This window comes from Vicugna pacos, chromosome 3 (assembly GCF_048564905.1).
Source record: "Vicugna pacos chromosome 3, VicPac4, whole genome shotgun sequence".
Taxonomy (NCBI): domain Eukaryota; kingdom Metazoa; phylum Chordata; class Mammalia; order Artiodactyla; family Camelidae; genus Vicugna; species Vicugna pacos.
The window spans coordinates 30136736-30161082 of NC_132989.1; the positions used below are offsets into that span (position 1 = coordinate 30136736).

Here is a 24347-nt window from a genome sequence, read left to right on the forward strand (position 1 = left end):
GTGCCCTCTTAGGGTGATGGCTACATGGGAAATCATTAGTCTATTCTCTCTAGTTGGTATATGTTTGAAAACTTACAATTTTTTTTTAAGAAAATACCTCCTTCTTGCAGACAGGGATGAATCAGACCTCTTCACTTTAATTCTTAATAGATTCAGCCTTCAATATCTAACAGCATTCACTTTCCTGGAACATTTGAACATCACCTTCAAAGAATGGTAAGAGTTCCAAGCTAATGTTCTTGTGTCTTATCCTCTTGTATCCTGAAACAACCCTGCTGCTACTACTGACAGCAAGGATGGCAAACAGACCTGACAATTTCAGGACTGGGGTCTAAGCTCAACTTTTTACCAGTCCACTATGTGAAATGGATGCTTGCCATATCCAGCTATTAGGAAAGAACCATCCCATCCCTGTTTAGCCAAGAATAAAATATCCAGAGATGATGCTTGCTGGCTTGAAGGGGTTTGAGTGGAGGCTCGTTTATCAGCTGACCTAATAAACACAGATCCCAAAAGAAGAGTCAGGTTTTGCATCAAGGAATTTCCAACTGCTTCTTTTTACCTTCTGTGACCTAGAAACTTGCAGAAGTGTGCTCTCACCCCAGACCCCCGAGACTGAATGAGCCTTTTCTTTTCTTCCCTCTGAGTTCCCACAGCATTTTATCCTACTTCCCATGACATTGATTCCTTTCTACGCCATGTCTCATTGCTCCCTTTGCACTACAAATCCCAGAGTGCAAGACCCTCCCTGTGTCTGACTCACCCACAGACCCTAGCACCAGATGTCAATACCAGTCACTCTCAATGTCTGCGGCATTATCATTCTTCTGCCTTCATCTGAATTCTCTATCTATAGTCAGAACTCACACTGAAAAGACTCAAACATACGCAGAAGAAAAGTAATAGAGATATCATCATCAACCTACGAATCAAAAAACTCTTCCCTTTTAGCCAGGTCCCGATCATTAAAGTTTTGCTCTAAATAAAATAAAACAAAAAAACACTAAGTAACTTTGGCTAAGTATTAAAATGTTTCTACAATGAGATTGATAAGATAGATATCATACAATATAATAAAATACTTAAAAATATATATACACATCATACACCAAATAACCACCTTGGGCAGATTTACCAAGGAAGAGCCCTACCAGAATCTGTTTCTGACTCTTGAATACCTCAGTCCAGCCAGGGATATAAAAGGGGCCTGAAATGCTGGCAGGTTTTAGAATATGGTGACAAGTTTTGTTTGGAGTGGACTGTCTTCACCTCCAACACCTTTGAGGACGGACTGGAGTGTGCTGCCTTCTATCCCCAAGTCTGCTGAGGGAGCTTCAGGGCACCCCTGTGAGAGCTTTGAAATGTGCTCCTGACCATTGGAGACAAAGAAGACTGGGGCCTGAAAGCTAAGTGGGGGCTTGGGATTGGGACTGCCTCCTGCCTGGAATTTTATAAGCTGATAAGTGCTTGTTTGAAGAAGCCAAGAGAAGGTTGCTGCTTTGGGAATGGGTGGAGGGACGCCTCCATGTTTCACACGGGGGTATGTCAGAATGGAGCAAACATGGGTGAAAAGTAATCCTGTGTCCTGGCCAAGGGAACTATGAGAGAAGGCTCAGCAGGAAACTATGAGGAACTCAAAAAGAACTCATGAGAGAAAAATCAGCTTCATCCATCTTCAGGCCCACCTTGAGGCAGCAGCTCTGTTAAGTCCAAAGAGAGTGAAGCCCCTAGCCAAGCAGTGCTCTCTCCCACCCCTCCCCTCTCTCCCACCCTTAACACACTGGCAGTTCCAAAATAGCAATGAGTGAGAGACAGAGGAGGTGAGGTGGGAAAGAGCCAGAACCTCACCCCATACCCACAGCAGTCACCAACCTGGAGCAGTTTCAATATGGGAAATGGGCAAAGAATTGACCAAGGTCAGATCTTTATCATCACATGGTCACGACACTCTAATTACTGAATGGTGAGTGTGTCTGTGTCCTAAAGTGATTGCAGGACTGTCACTTAACAGTGAGCAAAGAAATCATGGGACTGCTGGAGTTTTCCTCCAGGGACAGAAGAAGCTGTCACCACTAAACCAAGCTTAAACACAAAATGCTAAATAAAAACAAAGCTGTGCTTTTACCATAATCCAAGCAGTGTTCTTTTTGAACACTGGTTGTGTATAACATTGATTTACAGGCTTTTAAGTCATTTTAATGATAAATATCACTCTGTTGATCATTTACAATGTATAAGACACTATGTTAAGCACATACTCTGTCAATCAAGTTTCTGGGGAGAAACAGAGACAGCCTAAGGGAATGCTGCAGGGCAAGGGTTCAGGAAAAATGCCCAGTCTCACTCCTAGCCCTCTCTGATCTTCTGTCTGGGCTCCCTACTGGCCAAACCAAATGAGGCAAAGGACAAGGAAGCCTCTTGTGGTCCATGCAGGTCAGCCTCCTGGGAAGGAGCAATGGGGAGAAGGACAGAGAGTGGATCTGAATGGGCAAATAAAGGTATCAGTGCACTTGTATATCTCATTTCATTTGCATAAGAGCTCTTATTATCCATACTTTGCAGATGAGGAAACTAAGGTCTAGAGAGATTAACCAGTTCAAGGTCAGAGGGTTACTAAGTGAAGAAGTCATATAGCATCCAATTCTGTCCAGAGCCTATGTTCAAAACCACTGCTACACTACCAATGTGTCATCATTAAGACCGTTTCTACAAATATTACTATTGTGGCTAGCTTAAATCATGCTTGCACTGACACAGTGGCCAAGGAAATGTTGGTCACAGAATAGAATAGCTAGCAAGTCTGACAAAACGCAGGTCTTTAATTTTTTTTAAATTTTTTACCGAAGTGCTCAAATCCAGGAAAAATCTCACAGATGAACTAAAAAAGGAAAATGATCATTAGAGCCCAATTTGGGAATATATCCTTGGAATTTTTCATTTTTCTTTGGTAAACATTTTTACCATATGTACCCCCACCATCTGACAAAGCCTGTAGATGCAGATGAAATACCATTTTTCTTTCTAGTTGAGTGCCTTAAACTTTCAAGTGCTGAAATTAGATATGCTAGACATGTCAAACCAAATGGCAGCCAAGCTGACATGACCAGCCCACAGATAAAATGTGAAGCGTAATTCATACAAAAGTCTTTCCTTCCAGATGATTTAAAACCAGTCATGACACTAAACCTATGTGCATTATAATGATGCAGCAAATTGAAATCTAATTTTTAAATCCCTCTAGGTAGTAGTTGTTCTGGTGTCACGAAGAATTATAGTGAAAATCACAGGATGCTTTTCAGTAATTCTTCAAAAACGAGTCTCAAAGAATAGAAATAACCAAGACTTCAAGATTCAGAGGAAACAAATAACTTGTACACATATGGTTTCTTGAAAGCAAAAATTGAGACAATTAAGAAAAACTGAATATGAAAAAATTAAGTTCAACACAGCCACAGTCTAATTTCTAATAGTATACCAAAGGAAAAGTGAGTGCATAATTTTTATTTTTAGAAAAAAATTTTAAGGCTAGGCCCATCTGGAGCCCATGAGAAAATTTTGCTAAGTCTTCATAAAAAGAAATACAGATCTCTAAACACTGAAAAACACTGTGCCAAAGGCTTTAGTTTGTAGTACTAGTAAAAATCTACACATGCCATTTGAAACAGCAAGAAAAGACCCTGCACACTACATTTCTACTGACCTTCCCAACCTATTTAAGAGGGTAGGGGGAGCAGGACTGAAATCAAAGAAAGGTAAGAAGAAATTTCCTGAAGATGAATTAAATGAATTAAATCATATCTCTTGATATCATCAATTTGTCCAGTCAGAGATTTGGTTGACCAGTGCCACATGAGTCCAGCCATCCCTGATGTCCTTCTGGGCGTGTGAGGGAAGAAGCCACCCTGAACGTCCAGTCCGGCAGAACCTTCAGATGACTCCAGGCCCACTCACCATCAGACTGCAGCCATATGGAAGACTACAAGTAAGAACTGTCTAGATTGTTAATTGTCAAGTGCCCGGCATAATCAGTGGGCAGAACCACAATATGATAATAAATTGTTTTAAGCCACCAGATTTGGGGGCACTTTGTAGCACAGCAGTATATAACTAAAACACCATATATAGTCCATTTCTGGGGAGAAGAATGTGCACAGTCTTTCACCCCATCTAATTATCCTTCATCAAAAAACCATGAAAGATAGAGTTTGGGGGAAAGTCACTGGGAAAGAGTTGCATGAAACATGGCATTTTCCTATCTAATGTTCACAAAATGTGAAAGATAGCATCTTAGTCATTACGTAGATTCCATAAACCCTCTCTGTAGCAAATGCCTCCAGTAGCTACTGACAGATTATTAACTGGCCCAAGAGAGGAACCAAATGAATTTAATGTGGCAAAAAGTCAATATGTACATTTCTTCTGATATGTATGACAATAAGGCAACTGAAGATGCAGCCATTAACAAAGTCACAAGGAGCCACCAGGTCACCAACTGAGAAGTACTGGTGCTTAACTGGAGTTCAAGTCCAACAAATCTTGTACAAAAATGAACCCGGATCTCATGAACAAATTCAGCTCTCTAAACAGCAGTTGTTTTGTGAAAAGAGATCCAGTTAATTATCCTATCTCTTAGTTGTTAGCAGAGATCATCTGGGCTGACAAACTGCTTTTGGTCCTGTTGTGTTTGCTGGTGAAAACAGGGAACGTTAAGTGTTTAGAAAATCTGAGTTACTTCAAAAACTATAGCTGCTCAGAAAACATGAATTAGAATATTGCTAACTTTAATTCTAAGGAAGCCTCTCTGTAAAACTTGTCATAAGATCTAACTTCTGTTACTATTTCCTTTGTAGTTTGGATCTGGGGTTTGGGGGGAATAGGGAGGGTAACTCTTAAACGTCCTCCAAGAATAGTGTCACACAGCTATTTAAGAAGCTGTGAACATTTAATGCCACACAGAAAACTGAATAAAAAAGTACCTAATTATTTTTAAAATTGGAGGGTTGTCAGCGAGATCAGTACTATTAGTGCTCAACATCACCAATCTCTGTCACCTCCTCAATGACTCAGTTTTAGAAAAGGCAGGCAGAAATAACTAACTTGGATTTCTTGACCATGGTAGGGAATCTCTCTCTACATAAAACCATTAATTTGTAGAATTATAGGGATGTGTGGGGTCTGTTACATTTAGCAGGCTATTACTGGCTTTGTAGGTTAGTGTGGATTTTTGAGTAATAAACTAACATTTCTAAACAACGTGAGACTTAACCAGGGGAATCTGTTTCAAATGACTCGAATGTTACATTATGAATGTAGTGATGAATTACTTTACATACTGACTTGCTAGAAGTCACGGCGTACAGAGAATTCACAAAATTTATACTGGCAAATTCAACACACTTCTGTTTTACTTTCAACCAAAAACCCTAAGGATTGAAGCATCATCTGATATTAATTTTCCATTGGTTGCAGAATCTTCCACAGAAATGATAGGCTAAAACATTTGGAAAACAACATATGCCAGCCCAGTTAGGTTCCCTGTTTAGGTTTAATTTCATTTGTTTGGTATAAATATGTTGACATTAATTTTCTTTTGGTCTCTGTGCAAGTATACTTTACAAAATTGGAAACATGATGTATAAAAATAAGAGATTTAAGTGTATATGGAAATTTAATATGACACCAAAATAGCATTTTGAACTAATGGATAAAATGAATTTACTTGTTAACTGGTTGTTTCAATTAGATAGCCATTTAAATAAAAGAGGAAAAGACTAATGCTGGAATTAAATATGTTGATTTTAAACAATAACATTTAAAAGGACTAGAAGAAAATATGGAAGATTTTCAAATACTTATTTTCATATTAGGGAAGGTCTTTCTAAACAAAGCACAAAAATAAAAAAGAAGACAGATAAATTTCACAATGCAAAAACTTAAAAAAAGTTTTAATGGTTAAACAAACAAAAACTTACTCAAAGATAAAAGACAAGTGACACTAAGAAAAAAATATCTTCAACCAATACCACAGCCAAAGGATAATTTTCCTCAATAAAAAAAGTGCCCTTAGAAATCTATTAGAAAAACACCAACAAAGCAATTGTTAACATGAGGAAAAGATATAAGCAAACCCTCCATACACACAAATACACACATACCAATACAAATATATGTAATTGAAGACGAAGCTAAAATAACAGTAAGATACCATTTGAACCTATATGACAAAGATTTGAGTTTCCTTACACACACTGTTGGTGAGGGTGTTGAACAAATAACCACGTACATATTGTTGGATAGGGTCTAAATTGCTTTAACCCAGATGTTTTCAGACATCTTAGAAGCTTTGTTACTATCACAAATGAAATACAGTTGATCCTTGAACAATGCAGGTTTGAACTGCATGGATCCATTTATATATATACATGGATACTTTTCAATAGTAAACACTGTAGTTCTATGGGGTCCATGGTTGGTTGAATTCGAGGATATGAAGGGCTGATTATAAATTATATGCAGATTAACCCCTGCATTGTTCAAAAATCAGCTGTAAAGTCAGGTCCTGTTACCCTTGGTAGTGATGGTCTATAAAGTTGCCACAAACACTCAAATGGCAAATCATGAATCATTGTTCCTATGGGAAATACAGAATTAGGTATCTGTAAGCCTCTGGTCACAATATTTTCATCGTTTGATCAACACATAATCTTGTTTTATGTGTATTTCTCTTTGAAGATACCTTAGTTAATATATATTGTTGATTCATTAACATTCATCATTCAGCCAACAGCACCATAAACTCATGTCTAAACAAAGCTTATTTATCCAACACATGCATTTTCTTGTTAGGCACAGTATAGCCTTTACGTGCTTAGGAACACTGGACAGTACTTCAGGACTATGCCTGGGAGACATTTTAAATAGCAAAAGCACCAACCCAAATCAAAAAAAAAAAAAAAAAAAAACAACGAATAAAGAATAAAATACAGCACTAAATAGATCTCAAAAAGGACATTCATTTACAGTATAACAGCTGAAACAAGAAAGCAGAGCATTTCCTTGTTCAACCACAGCTAGGAAATGTGCATGTCAGGCAGCTCAGATATTTTGCTGCTCTGCACATGTACACAAATGACCACAAGAACACAGCAAGAACTGATTTTACAGTTACAAATAAATTTTGTCAAGTAAGTGAAATCATAAACATGGAATCTGCAAATAATGAGGATCAATGTATACATGCACTATTAAGCCAGGAATTTCACCTATAAAAATGTGTCCTACAGATATGTTCACCCATATGTATAAACTGCTTTTATAAGGCTAATCATAGCAACACTGTCATAAAACTTTAAAAAAAAATCTAAAAATCCACTGGTTACATAACTTATGATTGACCTATGAAAAGAAATGAAATACTATGTAGTACTATTATGCATATATTAATGCATATAATAATATGTATATAATGCATGCTATAAATACATATGTTTAAATTTTAAAAAACTAGAATTAAAAAAATTAAAGATAATTTATGTAACCAATTCACTATAAATTTCTGATAGAACACCTGAGGTAAGAGACACAGTTTAAGACTCAGGAAAGTGACAGTGAACATCTGGGCTGGAGGTCTACTTTCTATTGTATATTCTTCTGCACTTTTTGGAAAAAAAATAATTTGATGGGAACTGAATTTTTTTATGTGGCATCCTCAGACTGGAAGAATTCCATCCTCCCTTTGACAGAAGAGGCCTGAATTTTCCCAAGATTCAAAGATTTGGAAGAAGGGGAGAAAGCAGCAAAGCAAAGCTGACTAAATAGGAAATAGAAGAGGGAGATCAAGTGTTGGCAGAAGCCAGGTCTACAACAATTACCAAAGAGAAGGAGTAACTAACTATGTCATGTGTTGCTGTTAAATCAAATAAGATAAAGATTGAAAAATAATCATTGGATTCAGCAATGTGGAAGTCATTGATGCCCTTACTGAGAACAGTTTCAGTAAAGTGGTGGAAACAAGAAAATTCAGACTGCGGTGAGTTTAAGGGAAAATGAATGGAGAATCGGAAAGAAAAATAGACAACCCTTTCAATTTGCCACAGAAGCAAAGGAGTAGGGTTGTAGTGAGCAGAGAAAGCAGAGTTAATAGATATTTTCTTCAGAAGGGAGGAATAAAATGTTCATACTCTGATGACAATGATCCACAGAGAGAAAAATAAAAAATCATATATATAGAGAAGGGAGAATGTCAGAGGCAGTTGAATAAATTAAACACAGTGACACAATAAACAGTAACTCCAGCCTGTAATGGCTGCCTGCTCTGCTCCGAGTCATAATCCTTTACAAAGATTACATATTTGAGGGCTACAGGATCACTGTCTATGATATGAGGAATATGGAACCAGTTTCTGATCATCCAATAGAGCTAATCCAACAGAGCATTAGAAATATATTCTGTAACAAGCATTATCAAATGCAAACAGGGATATAACAAGTATGTCAGGCTCTCTCAGACTACAATGATAAATACATGTGCATTTACTTCAGGTGGTAGGATTTATTGTAAGGACAAAGGGAGGAAGATGAGGGACAGAAAGTATTCTGAAAAGATACACAGCTGGACTCTCGGAGGACTGGAATGTTTTTGAAGGTCATGTAAAGTCTGAACAATTAACAAGATCAACTGTCACCCCCTGCTCAGTACTTCTACTCTGATGCACCTGTGGCAGCTTATTTCTTCCCTGCCTCTCCTGTAGCTGTGTCTACTTCCCTATAGTTGTTGGGGTTCTCTCTCCAGTCTCCCTTCTGCTATCTTATGAGGCATCCTATCAATTTCCCTCTGTGAGTTGCCTTTACCCACCTCGTAATAGTATTTGTGTGTATCTGTGTGTGTGTGTGTGTGTGTACCTGCACCTGCATGCCGTTCAGGCTTCCTAAAAGAAACTTGAGCAATTCTCACATGACCCTTTCAGTAAGCCTTTGAATCAGCTCACATCAGAGACCATGAAAGCTCACTGATGGTCAGAGGTAAACTTGAAGAAATCTGCTTTGTCCAGGGCAGCAGAGTTAAATGAAAAAATGAAGGTGACCTATGGATAAAAAATGTACATAGACTGCTCTTTGTTTTTAAGATAAGCCTGTGTGTACAACAGCATGGGTTTGGTGGAGAAGATGAACACTAACAGTGTCACATGGAGACTTGCTGAAAGGAAGCGTCTGAGAAGGGAAACTGCCAAAAGTGTCCTTCGGTATAGCAGATGTTGGAAGACTCACAATTATCAACAGAGACAAGAGTTCTACGTAATGCTCCCTTTTAAAAGTAGTGTGATTTCCTTAGTCTCACAAAGACTCGCTACACACACCCAAATTTGTGGTAATAAGCTCCAGAAAACTATTTACAAATATTCTTTATATATATATGTATTTCATAATCAAGCTTGATTTTAGAAATCAGAAGGTATAGCTCAGGGAACTATATTTGATATCTTGTAGTAGCTTACAGTGAAAAAGAATATGAAAATGAACATGTGTATATTCATGTATGAAGCAATGTGCTGTACACCAGAAATTGATACAACATTATAAACTGACTGTACTTCAATTAAAAAAAAAGAAATCAGAAGGATATGCAATAGTGGTGATTCATAGTCCAGCAAGAACCCAACTACTGAATACGGTGTACTCCTTTCAGATTTTAAACCCCTTCTCATTATTGTTGTCCTGTCTCTACCTCCATATTCCTATGCCATAGTCAACCTTTTTTTCTTTCTTTAATGAGAACACACATTTTGAAAACTGGGAAGAGAGGACATCTGAGGTTACAGGTAGACCTGTGTGGGAGTGTCTGTTACAGACAGTGCTTCCCGTGGTGTAAAGTTTGAGACACAAAAATAAAGAGGAAAAAAAGTAGTAGCTCTAAGAATTATAGAAGGAACCCTAAAAGAAACTGAAAAATTCTTTCTGCAATAAATTGCAAGACCATTGAAATAATAACACAGAGTCATAAATAAAAACAGCAGATAAAATACTAAAAAATATTTGATTCACATAAAAAATAGCAGAAGGGGAAGAAGAGAGAAATAAAAAGAAGATGGAACAAACAGAAATCAAACTTTTCAACAATTACATTACATATAACCGGACTAAACACTCCAATTAAAAGGCATAGATTGTCAGAGTAGATAAAAATGCAAGACCCAATTTTATGTTATTTATAATAAACACAATTTTAAAATAAGGATACACACAGGGTGAAAGGTGTAAAATTATCTACGCTGTCACAGCTATGCATGATAAAGCTGGTATAGCCATACTAAAGACCCAGATGGCTATTCAAGATAAATAATATTACCAGAAATAGAAAGGACCCTGCCATGATGATAAAAAGGTAATTAATCAAAATAGAGAAAAAAACCTTAAGTGTGTATATATTTAATATCAAAGTGCCAAAAACATAAGGAGATAGGGGCAGGAGGTGGGGGCAAATAGAGAACTATAGGGAACTACAGACATTTGATAAAAATATGAACAGCCCATTTTAAAAATCAGCAAAAGACTTAAATACTTTACAAAAGAATATGTAAATATCATGTATGTAGTAATTTATTTTAAGTGTTAAATATCACTAGCCATCAGGGAAATGCAAATCAAAACCCTAACGAGACACCACTGCATACCCACTAGAATGGCTGTAATAAAAAAAAATTTGACAACACCAATGCTTAAATGACCTGGAGTAAGTGGAATTCTCATGCATTGCAGGTCAGAGGTTAAAATGCTATAATCACTTTAAAAAAAATCATTTGGCATTTTCTTAAAAAGTTAAACATACATTTATTCATAGCCAGCACTCCTAAGTATTTCACTCCTAACTTTTTACCCAAGAGAAGTGAAAGCTTATATTCACAAAACAGCTTGTACATGAATGTTCATAGTAGTTTTATTAATAACAGTTCCAAACTGTAAACAACCCAGATGACCACCAACAAGAGAATGGATTATTAAAAAAAAACTACAGTATATTCCTATAATGGAATACTTCTCAATAAAAGGAATGAATTACTGTTATGCAAAAACATAGATGAATGGTGAAAATATTATGCTACATGAAGTAGACAAAAAAAAGTACATATGTTTGATTCCAACTATATGAATTTGAGAATAAACAACACAAATGTAAGGGGCTAGCAATCACGTTAGTGGTTGTTTCCAAAGGAACTGACTATGAAAAGGATGGGAGTTTCCAAAATGATGGAAATATTCTGTTTATTGATATGCACTCATCAAGACAAGACTGAATGGTACACTAAAAATCTGAGCATTGCACTGTATGTAAACTTTACCCTAATTTGAAAATAGAAAAAAAAATCTACTTGCAAAGCTAAATTAACCCTGAATCCCAAGCCTTTTTCTGCTAATATTGTTGGGTTTTTTTTTAATGTAATGATATATTTTATCTTCACATTACTGGAGAGAATAAAGATACTATTTCCTTAGTAAGGGAATAGTTTATAATATTACTAATATTATATAATAGTATACCAATAATATATACTACATATAGTGTATCTATAATAGTGTTAGTATCAATATTGTTTACTTTCAGTTTTAGCTCAGTTAATCTACTGATTAATTATAAGAACTATAAGTTAGAATTATACCACTAGTGCATTTTTTTTGCCATGAACATTTCCAAAGAGTGAGAGGGGAAAATGCCCTTCTTAGTTGACACAGTCCCTTTCCAGTAATACTAAAATTACATCCCTTCACAAAGAAGGAGGCTAACATAATGTGATAAACTCAGACCTTATTATAAAACAAACTATACATAATGGAAAGTGTTATTTCAGTAATAACAATTTAAATCCTCTGATGTACATAATCAGTTCAAATCAACAATTCTTGATCTGATTCAATTTCAAAGAATGTCACAGCCAAATGCAGACAAATTAGTCAAGTGACATTTACTGGCCTGATAAATCAGTGGCTCCAGTTGAGTACAACAAAAATACACTCCTGAACTGTGCTTCAGGATCTATTGAAGTCAGGGAAAAACAAAATCAGTCTATTGGCATGGCAGCATTAATTTGCCCCAAAGGACTATTACTTCTTCAATTTTTATCTTAGCCTTGGCCTCATGTCTTTCTGTCCCGAGATATAGTTAGGGCAAAGTTCTTAGAGAACTAAAGAGCTAGAATTGTTTCATTCTGCATCAGACATGCTCAGGAATGCTGTCAGCTAGTTATAACTAATGACCAGGTTGCAGACCTATCACCACTTGGTCTATGACCAGGCAATCAATAGAAACATGACCTGTGTAGAATGCAAGTCCAGTGTTTCGAGAAAAGTTATAAGAAATGGTTTTAAACTAAGGCAAACAAATACTCTGTTATTCATTTTGTTCACATCAGTTTCAGAAGGATGTCAAGCCCCCACAAAATCTACAAAATAATCTTTCTTACATTGTAATATCAGCATTTCAGTATGTTTCAGTAATGTAATTACATGTTAAGTAAGATTCACTAGAAGATGCCAACAGTAACAGTTAATTTTTATAGAAGACCTTTAGAAGATGATGTTCTCAAGGCGCATTTAGTGTAGCACATCAAAGGTTTAAGGAATGAACCTAATATGCTAGGTTTATTTTTCTTATTTCACTTATTACCAGTGGAAGTTTTGTTTCATTGGAAGCATTATGTTTAAGAATATGCACAGAAAATGTTTATTTGATCCCTTTCATTAATGTAATGTAGTGTCATCCCAAGTGCACCAAAGGATATCACTAGTTTGTCCCCAAACTGGTTTACACTACACCACTTCACTTTACATTTACATTACATTTACACCATTTTGCTCCTATGTAATCCTGAATTGCATCATTTCTGGAAATTGACCACCAGGGAAGTCTTTTAATTTGCATTAACTACTAAGAAGCTTACTTACTACTGCTATATTTTATAAAAGTTCAAAAATCTTAAGAACAAAGTCTTCAGAAAACAAAGTTTCATCCTGTGTAACAGCTGAGCAATTTACTTATTTATGATACTCTAGGAAGTTTATGATATTTCCTGCCTTGAAATTTCTTTTGTCCCCCAAGCCCACACAAACCTTAGACAAGTACAGTCAAGGTCATGGTGTTGCAACAAGTAGAACTCTCGGATCCTAAGGAATCCAAGTTACATACTGTTACACATTCTCATTGATTCATTCACTCACTCAGCTGTCACTTATAGAGCACTTAAAATGACATAAGCATTTTGTGCTTTTCATCCACATGCCTCTTGCTCAACTGTGCGTCTGCATAGGGAATTCTCCTATGGTGAGGAATAGACCTTTCCCATTTCTACATTTGTTCTCATTTTAAAACTCCTATAAGTGAAAAACTACCACCAGTTCCAAAGTCTTTTCTGTTTCTACTAGGAAGTCCAGTGAAACGAAACACAAACACAAAACTCACGTCTAACCTCAACATGCAGACGTCCTCTAGGTAAGCATGCGCATGAAGCAGCCCTCTACCCCTAGCTATTCCCTGTACTCCTGTAAAAGTAGTGTGAGATATACAAAAAAACACCATTGCTTTTCTGTTTTACCACAGTATAGTTTGGAATGTTTATTTACTGACTAATAAATTGATTGTTATACTGGTGGGACTGCAAAATAACTCTACCCAAAACTGTCAAGAAAGTGAAAAGTTAACCCAATGAATGGTAGAAAATATTTGTAAATCATAAATCTGATAAGGGATTTGTATACAGACTATATAAACATTAACAGGTTGTTCTGAGGCAGAAGAACCAGCAGAGAAGACTAAGAAAGAGAAGTTTACCTATAGGAGGAAATTTGGGAGAAAGCAGTTTCTCAGAATCCCAGACAACCCAAAAACTGATTTTTAAAAGTAAGTGATCATCTGCATTGAACGCTGCTTATAAATTCAAGTAGGAAGAGAGCAGAAATATGACCACTGTGACTGTAGCACCAAGAAGATCTTTAATTATCGTGGAATGGAGTGAAACTCTAGTTGGGACGATTGAGAAAGAAATAGGATGGGAAGATTTGGACAAAGTGACCATAGTCTTCTTTTAAGAAATTCTGTAATGAAAAAGAGGCTAAAAAACAATAATCTGTATCCAGAATAAAGACACTAGACCTATACATTAAGAATAGTATAACAGAGCAGAGAAATTTATGGTATACAGCTACAAGGAACAATTGTAGAAATTAATTTCTTGAGAAGGGAACGTAAGGAAGGGTTTCAGACTACAGTGGTATGGTTGACAAGTGAAAAAGCAGAGAATGTGGATACAGATGCAAAAAGGATGATATATCAGTGAGTCAGAAAATGAGGAAGCTCTCATTTGATTCTTTCTGAAATGAAGTTATTAGATAGGGTGAATGAACTAAGATGGAGTTTAGAAGTTTGAAGAGAGAGAATATGATGGGGTTATTTAATAGTGTTGAGTAATCATCTGTGTTTCTAAATCTACAGTGAAACCTGTTAGCAGGTTACTGTAATGTTGTCCACACTAATCCTTAATCAGATACAGGAACGGAGAAAAGAGACTGTTGGTTCAATCAGAGGTGAGACGCTACAAGGTAAGGGGTTGGGGCAGAGTGACAAGGAGATATGGATAAAGTGTTCAGAAAGATCCATTAAAATAATGGCCTTTGAAATACTGGCTGGTTAAGGAGAAATGTCAGGGTATGACATGATGAATAGTGAAAAAGTGACAGGATCAACAGAGGTCTTGATGAAAAAAAGCTGATGCATTGTGGTTAATTAAAGGGGAGCTAAAAGGATAAGAAGTGACAGAGAACGAGGGTGTTTAAGGCCAACGCACAGTTGTTGATGAAACAAAGGGATGAGCACAGGAATGAGGGAGGTGTGATGTAAGTACGAAAATAGCACTAATTGAGAGGAAATGAAGAGAAGAGAGACTAGATGTCAGATGAAACCTTCTTGTGAATGTTCAATTTACCAAGCAGAAAGACGGGATAAGGTAACAAGAAAGAATAAGCCAGATACTAAAGTCATCAGTGATTGAAAAGGGTGAGCAGGAAGTCAGCAGAAAATAGCATTAAGTATCATTAATTTGTGGCAAAAAACTTCTGCAGTAAGCTTCAACTGTTTTTGAAGCTTGTGGGAGGAGAAACGGTTTGAATATGGCAAACAGACCTACACGTACAACTACCCTAAATCAAAACTGTAAGGTCTGGTTTCAGAAAGCAGTCCCCACTTGACAGAGATGAAAGGGAAGTCTTGTCCTCAGAGAACACTGGTGACAGTGCAAGATAATCACTATGCCATTAGGAAGGTAGAGATAATGCAGAATTATCTGAAAATACACTCTAAGTTCCAAAAAAGACAGAGGGAGATTGGGAAGAATGGAAGTTGGAAAGTGATTTGATCAAAGACATGCAGAGGTGTACAGAGATGAAGGTTTGTCCGGGTACTGATAAATATAACCTTAGATGTTTGGCTATTTGCCAATGGTTCTCCAAGGGATAGTTTAGTACAGGAACCCTCTATGGGAGGGTTCAAGTAGAGACTATGGAAAATTACCCGGATAAAATGGATGCCTGAAGTAGTCACAGGGAGAAAAATAAACCAATGTCCAAAGCGTAAGCACAGTATGAATTACAAAAATATTTGGGATCGCAAATGGTAGTTTGCCCTCCAGAGAATGTCTGTATTCGTAAAATCTTTCATTTTTTTAGTAATACTTTCCCCCTTCTTTAATTCTCTTTCTGTATTTTTATATGCATCATCCCACTTGGTAGTATATTAGTCTTGTGGAGAACACATAGAAATCAATGCATTTTGTTAGAGAGGATGTCCAGGACTTGAAACAGATCCACTAGAAATCCCAAGGCTTATACACATATTGAGAAGAACTGATCAAGGAGAAATTGTTCTCCCTGTGCTTTCATTCATTCTTTCTTTTTTTTCCTTAAAAGCACGAGTTTATGAAAAGTCCTAAAAACCAAGTGTGAAAACTCATGCCTGGGTTAGGAAGCAGTAAATCTTTTTAGCTGTATGTGGAGGCACACTAGGAGAAATTGCCCCTAATAAATCAGGGATTGCTTTTTACAGTTATATGTACTTGTGCAATAATTTGTTGTAGAATTTAGGGTCCATAACTCTAAATCAGAATGCTATCTGTTTTACAGGAACACTTTTATCCCTCAGAAACAAATTCAGAATTTGTAAACACTAAGTAGGAATGTGTATACTCACCTGGAATATTAGAAACTTGGAAAGTACTAGTCTAATCTTATAAATTATTACTATTATGAAGTTATTAGGTAGAGTAATGAATAAAGTGTATGCATCAGTTCACTTTTTTAAAGATTCCAGTTAAATGAACTGAAGAATATTTACTGAATCCTACTAACACTGCGCAGTGAAAATACACTGCTTTATGGTGGTTTCTATTCTCCATACAATTTTACTATATTATTAAGTAATGCAAAATAGTAATCAAATGCCTGTTAACCCTGCACTGTCTTAGGTACTGAGATCTAGCAGTGTCTGCCTTCATATGCTCAAACTCTTAAGGGGAGAAAAAAAAATCCAGCTTAATAGTTATTGAGTCTTCATGCCAGGCAATGAATTATCTCATTCAGTCTTCACTCTATGAGGTAAATATTATTACACCATTCCTGCTATTTTACAGATAAAGCTGAAATATTATGATGGAGTCTAACAGACTTTTAGAATGTATGCTTGTGCTTAATTTTATGAAAGTCAAGTAGATACATGAAGCCTCTAAGGGATTCCCCACTTACCCAACACAAAGCAGTTGTAGAATAAATGTAACTGCAATTCTAAGAAGTGCATCAGTTGTTCCCTCAATTTTTACTGAAGCAAGCGTGATGATCACCAATCAGTATCAGTAAAAGGTATGGGAAGAAATATTCTGAGTGGTTTCATAATTAAATACAGCATCTAAATCAACACTGTGAATATTTCCTTCAAAAATTGTCTTTGCCCTATCCTGAAGCACTCTAGATTTAAATTATATATTTAAAATAAATGATCTTCTATGCTTATCATTTAGCAAGCTATTTCCCATTCTCAAGAACATTTTTCTCATTTAGAGGAATTGAAACAGTTACCCCAAAGTGAGAAAGCTATCTCTATCCAGTTTTATATGATGTAGAATCAAGTCACATCAAGCAGTTTAACATTTGGCTTCTCAAGTGTCTACCACTGTGGTAAATACATCCTTTAGTTATCAAGATATTCAAGAAGACTTAAAAAAAAACTATTTTTCCTATTGATATATAATTTTTTTGGACAGTTCATTAACAATCAACAAACAGAAATAAGTATACTATTTTATTAACTTTCTTTAATAAGCCTTTCTAAAATTTATACATTAAAAAAGCTATGGTGTTTTAGAGATAGTAATAATAATAATAATAATAATAATACCTGTCTGATTGTTTATATAGAGAAAAAATATAATGTACCAATTTCAGCTGTTTTTTACCCCATATATTTTAAATATATTTAAGGTAAGATTCCTAAAGATCACAAAATATTTCCTTAAATTTCTAGTGTTGGAAAGTGTTAAAACCATAAACTTTCTATTTGAGATAAAAGAGTGGATTTAAATTGTTCCATCACAATTAGAATCTTTAAAGTATTTCAAAAAGTTCTACCATGTTCTGAAAATCATTGTAAAGAAACTATCCTATGGATATGGATGTGAAATATCTATTTCTCAAAATTACACCAAAATATGACTTTAATTATACTTAGAAAGTTAAAATACAGATGCCTCTTGAAGTTTTAAACTCATGGCTTAAGTTAATCAACTATTTTCTGGATTACTTAACTTAAGCATTAGTCTTAATTAAAAAACCCATATACCACTGAAATTTCAATAATGTTATAAATAATGAGGTAAATTTATTTTAAGAATTTTTCCTTTATATCGATACACTGAACTTTTAGACAGGGAATGTTATAATATTTTTTTCCCTATGGAAAGTGAAATAAATCTTAAATTTAGAATACTAATAGAAATGCAAATTTCAGAAAAAGAAACTTATTATTAATTTAAAAAGCAAAAATTAAAAACTGCTTTGAGTTAGTTTTCTAATTTCCAAAGAACAGCATTTCACATTTTTGGAAAGCAATATGGTAATATTCCAGGTACAGAGGGCCTCTAGGATCCAGGTGGAGAGTGTAGCTCAGTGGTAGAGTGTGTGCTTAGCATGCATGAGGTCCTGGATTCAATCCTCAGTACTGTCATTAAAAAATTAATAATAAATAAACAAACAAACCTAATTACCTCTCCTTCCCCCCCAAAAAACCCCAAACAGAAGGCCTCTAGGATTAAAAAAAATAATCATATTCAAAAATACATAGACATTGCTAATCATGATTTGATTCACAATGTATGCTCTGTTGGCTATTTGTTAAAAACATTATGGTATGGCTCAGTGTTCCAGTCTGCTCACACCTCAAAAATCCACTAACAGATGTTTCATACTGAATGCTAAATCAGCATCTTAGTAGTTTCTAGGTAATGTTAATGCCTGGAAGCAACGCCCTGGGAAAGAGGAACATTTGCTCATAAAATTTTAAAAAGCAGATTCAAGTCTATGCAGTTTAGTCATGGCTTCCTTAGTTTACTACCAGGGCACATGTGTACCATTTTGAATTGGTTGTGTGCAAAGTTAAAGTTAGATAACCACCTTATAAACCTATCTCTTAAAATCTCCCTTCTCTTTTGGGATCCACTAGAAAGTCTCCAGAAAGCAGGTTAAGAAAGCTGTGTACAGGGCCAGGAAGGTACTAGGAATCTGTCCCTTAAGAATTAGTTTGAGTGATGTTTCTACTTCAGGGTTCTCAGAGACATATAATCATACTTTTCTATATCTTTCTATTATATAATTGTTTTTTTCTGATTATACCAGAAATACAAGCTACAAATAGAAAATTTGGAAATTACAAAAAATAAAAATACTTCATATGGTAATATAATCAAACATGTTAATTAAAGGAAACTTAATGTAATTAATACAACATAGCTCACTGTCCATTAATACAGAGACAGCATGAAATTTTTTAAATTTAAGATTCGTGTTTAAAGCTCACTACTTTGTAGCTATAGCATTTTTCTTAGTGATGACAAGCGTATTCTTCATGTTTTTCTAGATATAACCTCAAGTGAACAGGAAAGGTTGGCAGGGCAACAGAGAAGACCACTCCCATGGAAAACATGCTACCCAACATGAAACTAGTTACAGACAGGTCACAAAACCAAAAGGAAAATTCCATGTTCCCTTCCCAGTCTGTGAATGCATCCCAGCTAAACTGGAAACATGTACTTTCTCCAGATGGTTTTGGATTTCCTCATTCTTCCTCTAGTAAGAAGACCTGAATTAAATCCCATGGGCAATTCTTTTACAATCCCTTTAGTCCATATACATTCTTTCATACTTATGGAGGAACACCAAGTACTCTGATTTTGTTACTGTGCAACGCCTTACATGACTCTCCAAGATTTGGCAAGAAATTTGATATTATAGGAAAGTTATAGAAAGAGTAAAGAGGAAGTTAAAGGATTATTTTCAAATACAGTGATACTTTAAAGAATGAATTTTCTGGGGTTACAGTTTCCTTTGAATGATGAGATTCAGTGTTAAAAAACAAAACCAGTAAATCAAGTGAAGCCGACTAGTCCAAATACGTGACCGTGGTCATTTCTTTCTGCTTTGGCTCAACTAAAAGTAAATTGGGAATAGCCTTGGAAAAGAAATTAAGTTGAAATATCTATCTTCTTGATACCACCCTCCCTCCCTTCTTTAGGATTTTCACCATCATCTTATTCTCCTCACTCTACCACCATGAATAGAGACCAAATCTGATAAACCCACTTACGCTTATTCATTTAGCTACCAATTATACTTCAGTGTGATTTCCCCCACTTTATATACTAAATTAACCTAGAATTCACATATTAGGTCTTTTAACCCTACTTGTAGAATGGAACTCTTTCCCAGTCTAACAGTTCTTAATTAGCAAATAGGAAGCTATTTGAGAGAGTTAAAGGATAGCAGTTCTAAAATCATGCTCATACATGCTTTCCTAAAGATAAAAAAACAATATGTTTTTTCAGGGTGGCTCCATTTTCTGCACAACTTAGAGGCCCAGTCATAAGCTATGGTGCTAGAAGGCTGTTTTGGGGAATTGCCAGTGGCAGAGTAAGCATGACCATCCACCGTGGGTTTCTGTGAAGATTTGGATCTTCTACCTTTGTGATGCCTCCTCTAAGATACCCCCCATCCCTTTGGATCTCCAGGCATCCCAAAGCCTGGCATGTGGAAGGTTCCTAGTAACTCTTCTGAACCTCCTCCTGCTTCAGACACTCTCAGATATGTATTTGATACCTCTCAAGATATTTGTGTTTAAAGACATATTTACTTTAAGCCGTTGCCCCCATGCCTAAGCCTCTTTGTCTGTCTAACTGAAAGTATCCCCATGAATCCAGTGTAGGTATTCCTACAGCACTTGGGTTGTAATGCATCTCTCTCTTCTGTTCTCTGTTGTTAAACAGGCAATGGGGTGTGGTGTTTAAGGTTACAGACTTTGGAGTCAGGCGACGCTTACAGTAAACATCCAATAAACGGTAGCAAACTGTGTAGTGCTTTTACAATTTTTAGCTTACACTGCACTTTGTACATGGAGAGAATATGTACTTTATTCACTGTGTCAATAAATATACTGGTCATTTCTCCTAAGCTACTACCTTCTTGTTAGTGAGGACCAAATCACAATCTAAAACTAGTCCAAGCTTACTGTGATCTAGTAAATTTAAAGGATGCTTTAGATAGCAGTGCTTCAACTCTTTCAGATAAAAATTCTTGGATCCTCTGGGAATCCCTTCATCATCCTGATAGGATGGTTTCACAGAGGTAGAGAAGAACCTAGGTCTTGGTTATGACACCCTCAGCATTCTCTGGTTTTCTGGATGAGGGTCCACTTGGATATTCTTGTCCTGCTGGACAGTCATCAGTTAATCCTCATCTGGGCTCCCTGATTTTAGTCAGGGGAGTCATGACCCATCAATCACACTTTCAGTTCCCACTGGAGCTAAGAGCAGTTCTGAAGTCTGGCTGAAACTTTAAATGGCCCCAAAGTGGCCTGTCCTGTCACCTTCACTGCACCTTCCCCCAATACAAAAACACTGGTAAGTGCTTCAGCCGGACCTTCAGCTGTGTCTATGTCACATGGGAAACAAGTGTGATGGGACATCCCCTAGTTCTGCCTGACCTCTGTTTTGATAAGTTGACGTGACTGTGCCCTAGGTTGGGAAAGCAGTAGTCTATGACAGGACTTTTGTTTCTGTGGCAGTAAAAATGGGGTGTGTGTGTGTACTAAAGAGTTAAAAACTCCCCGACTCTTTCAGTTACCCTCACTTATCTAACATATGTATCCCTTTCTGTGCTGAAATCTGGATTACAGGAATTCGAGTCATTAGTCTATGTTCTCTCTCCCTTTGTTTTTCCATACCATGACTGAAAGAGTGGTCTTCTCCCCTTTTTTCTTCTTTGCTTGACTACCATATTTCTTTTGAAGTATCAAAGCAAGAAATCAAGGATTTTTTAAACAACTATTCCACAATAAACTAGCTTATCTGCAAAATCCGGTTTTTTAATGTTGGAACCCAAATTATACCCTAGGCTTGCACTTTGCACTCTTTCTCTAATAGGTACAAATCTCCATCCAGATGGATGGATGTTTCTTGTGTTTATGTGCTCCTAAAGGCAAAAGAAAAAGCATATCGATAATTTTCAAAACACTATTCCCTTTTCAGCTATGATTCTAATCTTCAGAGCATACTCTTTTATTACTGTTCTGGGTTTCCTTTTCAGTAGATGAAATAGAACACCTTCACCTTTAGCAGTAAAATGATGTAGAAACAATGAGAGTTATTTTTAGGAAAAGCACTTGGTTAGAGAATTGTAGGCTAGATATATATTCTTCAGGTTACCATTGGTCTAAAATTCTGTTGCTATGATTTCAATAATCAGAACTCTGTATCTCATTCCTGTTCCCATGGATTCAACTGTGTGCAACAATGCTCCCTTTTCAACTGCTTCCATTCCTGCACCATAAAATCTATTTTCCCCACAGCAGCTAAAATGACCCTTCTAAACTGTAAGTTGGATTATGCCCACTCTGCTTAAAACTCTCAAATGGCTCACTGCCTCACTTGTAATAAAGCCAAATATTTTACCATGGCTAACTGGGCTCTGTAGGTGTTTTGATGCAAAATTCTCTAATTTATTTCCACTCACCCTCTCTCAGTCCCTAAGCATCAGCCTCAATGACCTCCATGCTGGTTCCCCAGAATGTCAAACAAAGTCAAGTTCTTTTGGATTATGACATATAGAAAGAAATATAATTGACTTCATGAGTCGATATACACAAATATGTACACACATGAAGGAAATATGGAAAACTATGTGTACTTTCTGCAACAAACTCTGACATCTTTGCAAACTGACTTTACTCTATCTATGCTATGTTTAAAAAACGTTGCTCTTGATGTAGTAAGTTTATCATATCATCCACAGTTTTGGTAGCAACTCATATTTCAAAAACAAAATCTTAATGAAGACGTCCCTCACAACTCTAACAGAGCAGCTCCCTCTAGTCTCTATTTTCCTCCTCTGTTTAATTTTTTTCCACAGTATTTATCAATCTAACATATTATACACATCTGTTTATTGGCTTAATTTGTGTTCCTCACCTGCCCTACCCTAGCATTAACCAGGAAATAAGCTCCATGTAGTTAGAGGCTTTGAATATTTTGTTCAATGATGCATCCACAGTGTCTAAAACAGTGTTTGGATTATAGAGGGTGCAAAATAAATATTTATTTTTGAAATAATGAGTCACATACAACTCACACAATAGTCAAGAGCTTACAGTCTGGAGACAAAATGCCTAAAATGAAATCTCAACTCTGCAACTTCCCAAGTGTTTCATCTTAAACGAGTTGCATAACTTTCCATACTTCAGTTTACCCATTATAGAAATAATAGGCCATTTCTCATATTATTGTGTGATTAAGGCTATTAATTAATTTGTGTAAAACACTCAGAACAGAGTCTGGCATACAATGAGTGGTAAATAAATATTTGCTACTATTATTTCTATTATTTATAAAATGAGATTAAGACAGAAAGCTATAGATCTGGAAGTCACTTTAGACAGACCATTTTCAATCACCTTAATTAACAGCATAATATCTAAGTAATTGACAAGTGTAAAAATTCTGTGGGGTTTTGATAAAAGATGCACCTGACACAGATATGCCTAATAACTGACACAAGTAATTCATAAAGTGATAGGTAAGTAAAAATCAATAAGCTCTTTTAGTCTTTTTCATCACACACACACACAAACTACAGATTAAAAACAAAGTTGTTCAGAAGAGAGAGAGGCCCACAGCCTCTCAGGAGCTCCCTGTGGGAAACACAACTGCCCCTGTTTTCTCAGCGTTCTAGTAAAAAGCTCCGCCCCGGCCCTCCGAGACTCTTCAGGTACCATGAGAATTAGATCTGCAGCTATTTGTGTTGTAAATTGCTGTCACTCTTGTATTTAAAAGAACAACCTTGACAAGAGGTTCTTAGGTTAAACCCTCAACATGCCAGGAAGACTGAAACTATCTTTCTAGGTGTTCTCATTTCAATAAGGAATGAGGCCCAGGAATCTGGAGACAGCCTCTGGCTGCTAGAAACATTTTATTTACATAGCAAAGGGTTAGAGTAAGAAGAGACCCTTTCAGGAAATGAGTGAACATCTGTATCCTACCACTTCATAAGCGTAGAAAATTAATTTTTCTTCCTTCCTTGCCTGTGGATGAGTCTATCCACTTGTGTAAGACAACTGACTCAGCTCTCATCTTGTCACTCTAGGGATAGGGATTAGGGCAATGAGGGAATGGCACTTATTATTTATTGTGAGGTATTTAATAAGAAATCTGTCTTTGATCCAGAATACCTCATATATGTATGTATTCATGTATGTATTCAGGACAAAATGAATAAATATAAAATACTAAACACTCAACAGTATCCAAAAAATTTCTCTTAATGAAGGAAGGAGCTAGGTCCCCCTTTAAAGTAAATTTAGATTTGACTTTCTTTAACAACAACAAAAAATAATTGTAAATACCCAATAATTCCACTTTCCAATTACCAGGAGTTCTAACCATAGTGGTTAAAGTTGAAGACAAAGGCATTAGACTTGGGTTCAGTTACTCAATGAGCCTCTGTATCTTGCTGTAGTATGGGAAGATTAACAGTACATATCTAATCTAATTATCAGA

At 36.1% G+C, this 24347-nt stretch overlaps 2 long non-coding RNA genes across 4 annotated transcripts in view; one reads left to right on the forward strand and one right to left on the reverse strand.

Annotated features, from left to right (window-relative positions):
- LOC140693947 (uncharacterized) overlaps window positions 1-24347 on the reverse strand; it is a 340057-nt gene that overhangs the window by 80736 nt on the left and 234974 nt on the right. The gene's annotated exons all lie outside the window — the stretch shown is intronic.
- The window catches only part of LOC140693956 (uncharacterized), a 42361-nt gene continuing 39012 nt past the window's right edge, over window positions 20999-24347 (forward strand). Inside the window, exon 1 of one of the 2 annotated variants that reach the window (XR_012069677.1) lies at window positions 20999-21197. This is a non-coding gene — a long non-coding RNA (uncharacterized lncRNA). Of the gene's footprint in view, window positions 21198-22136; window positions 22169-24347 lie in introns of those variants that run through there. The other variant, XR_012069685.1, reaches the window with a different exon arrangement.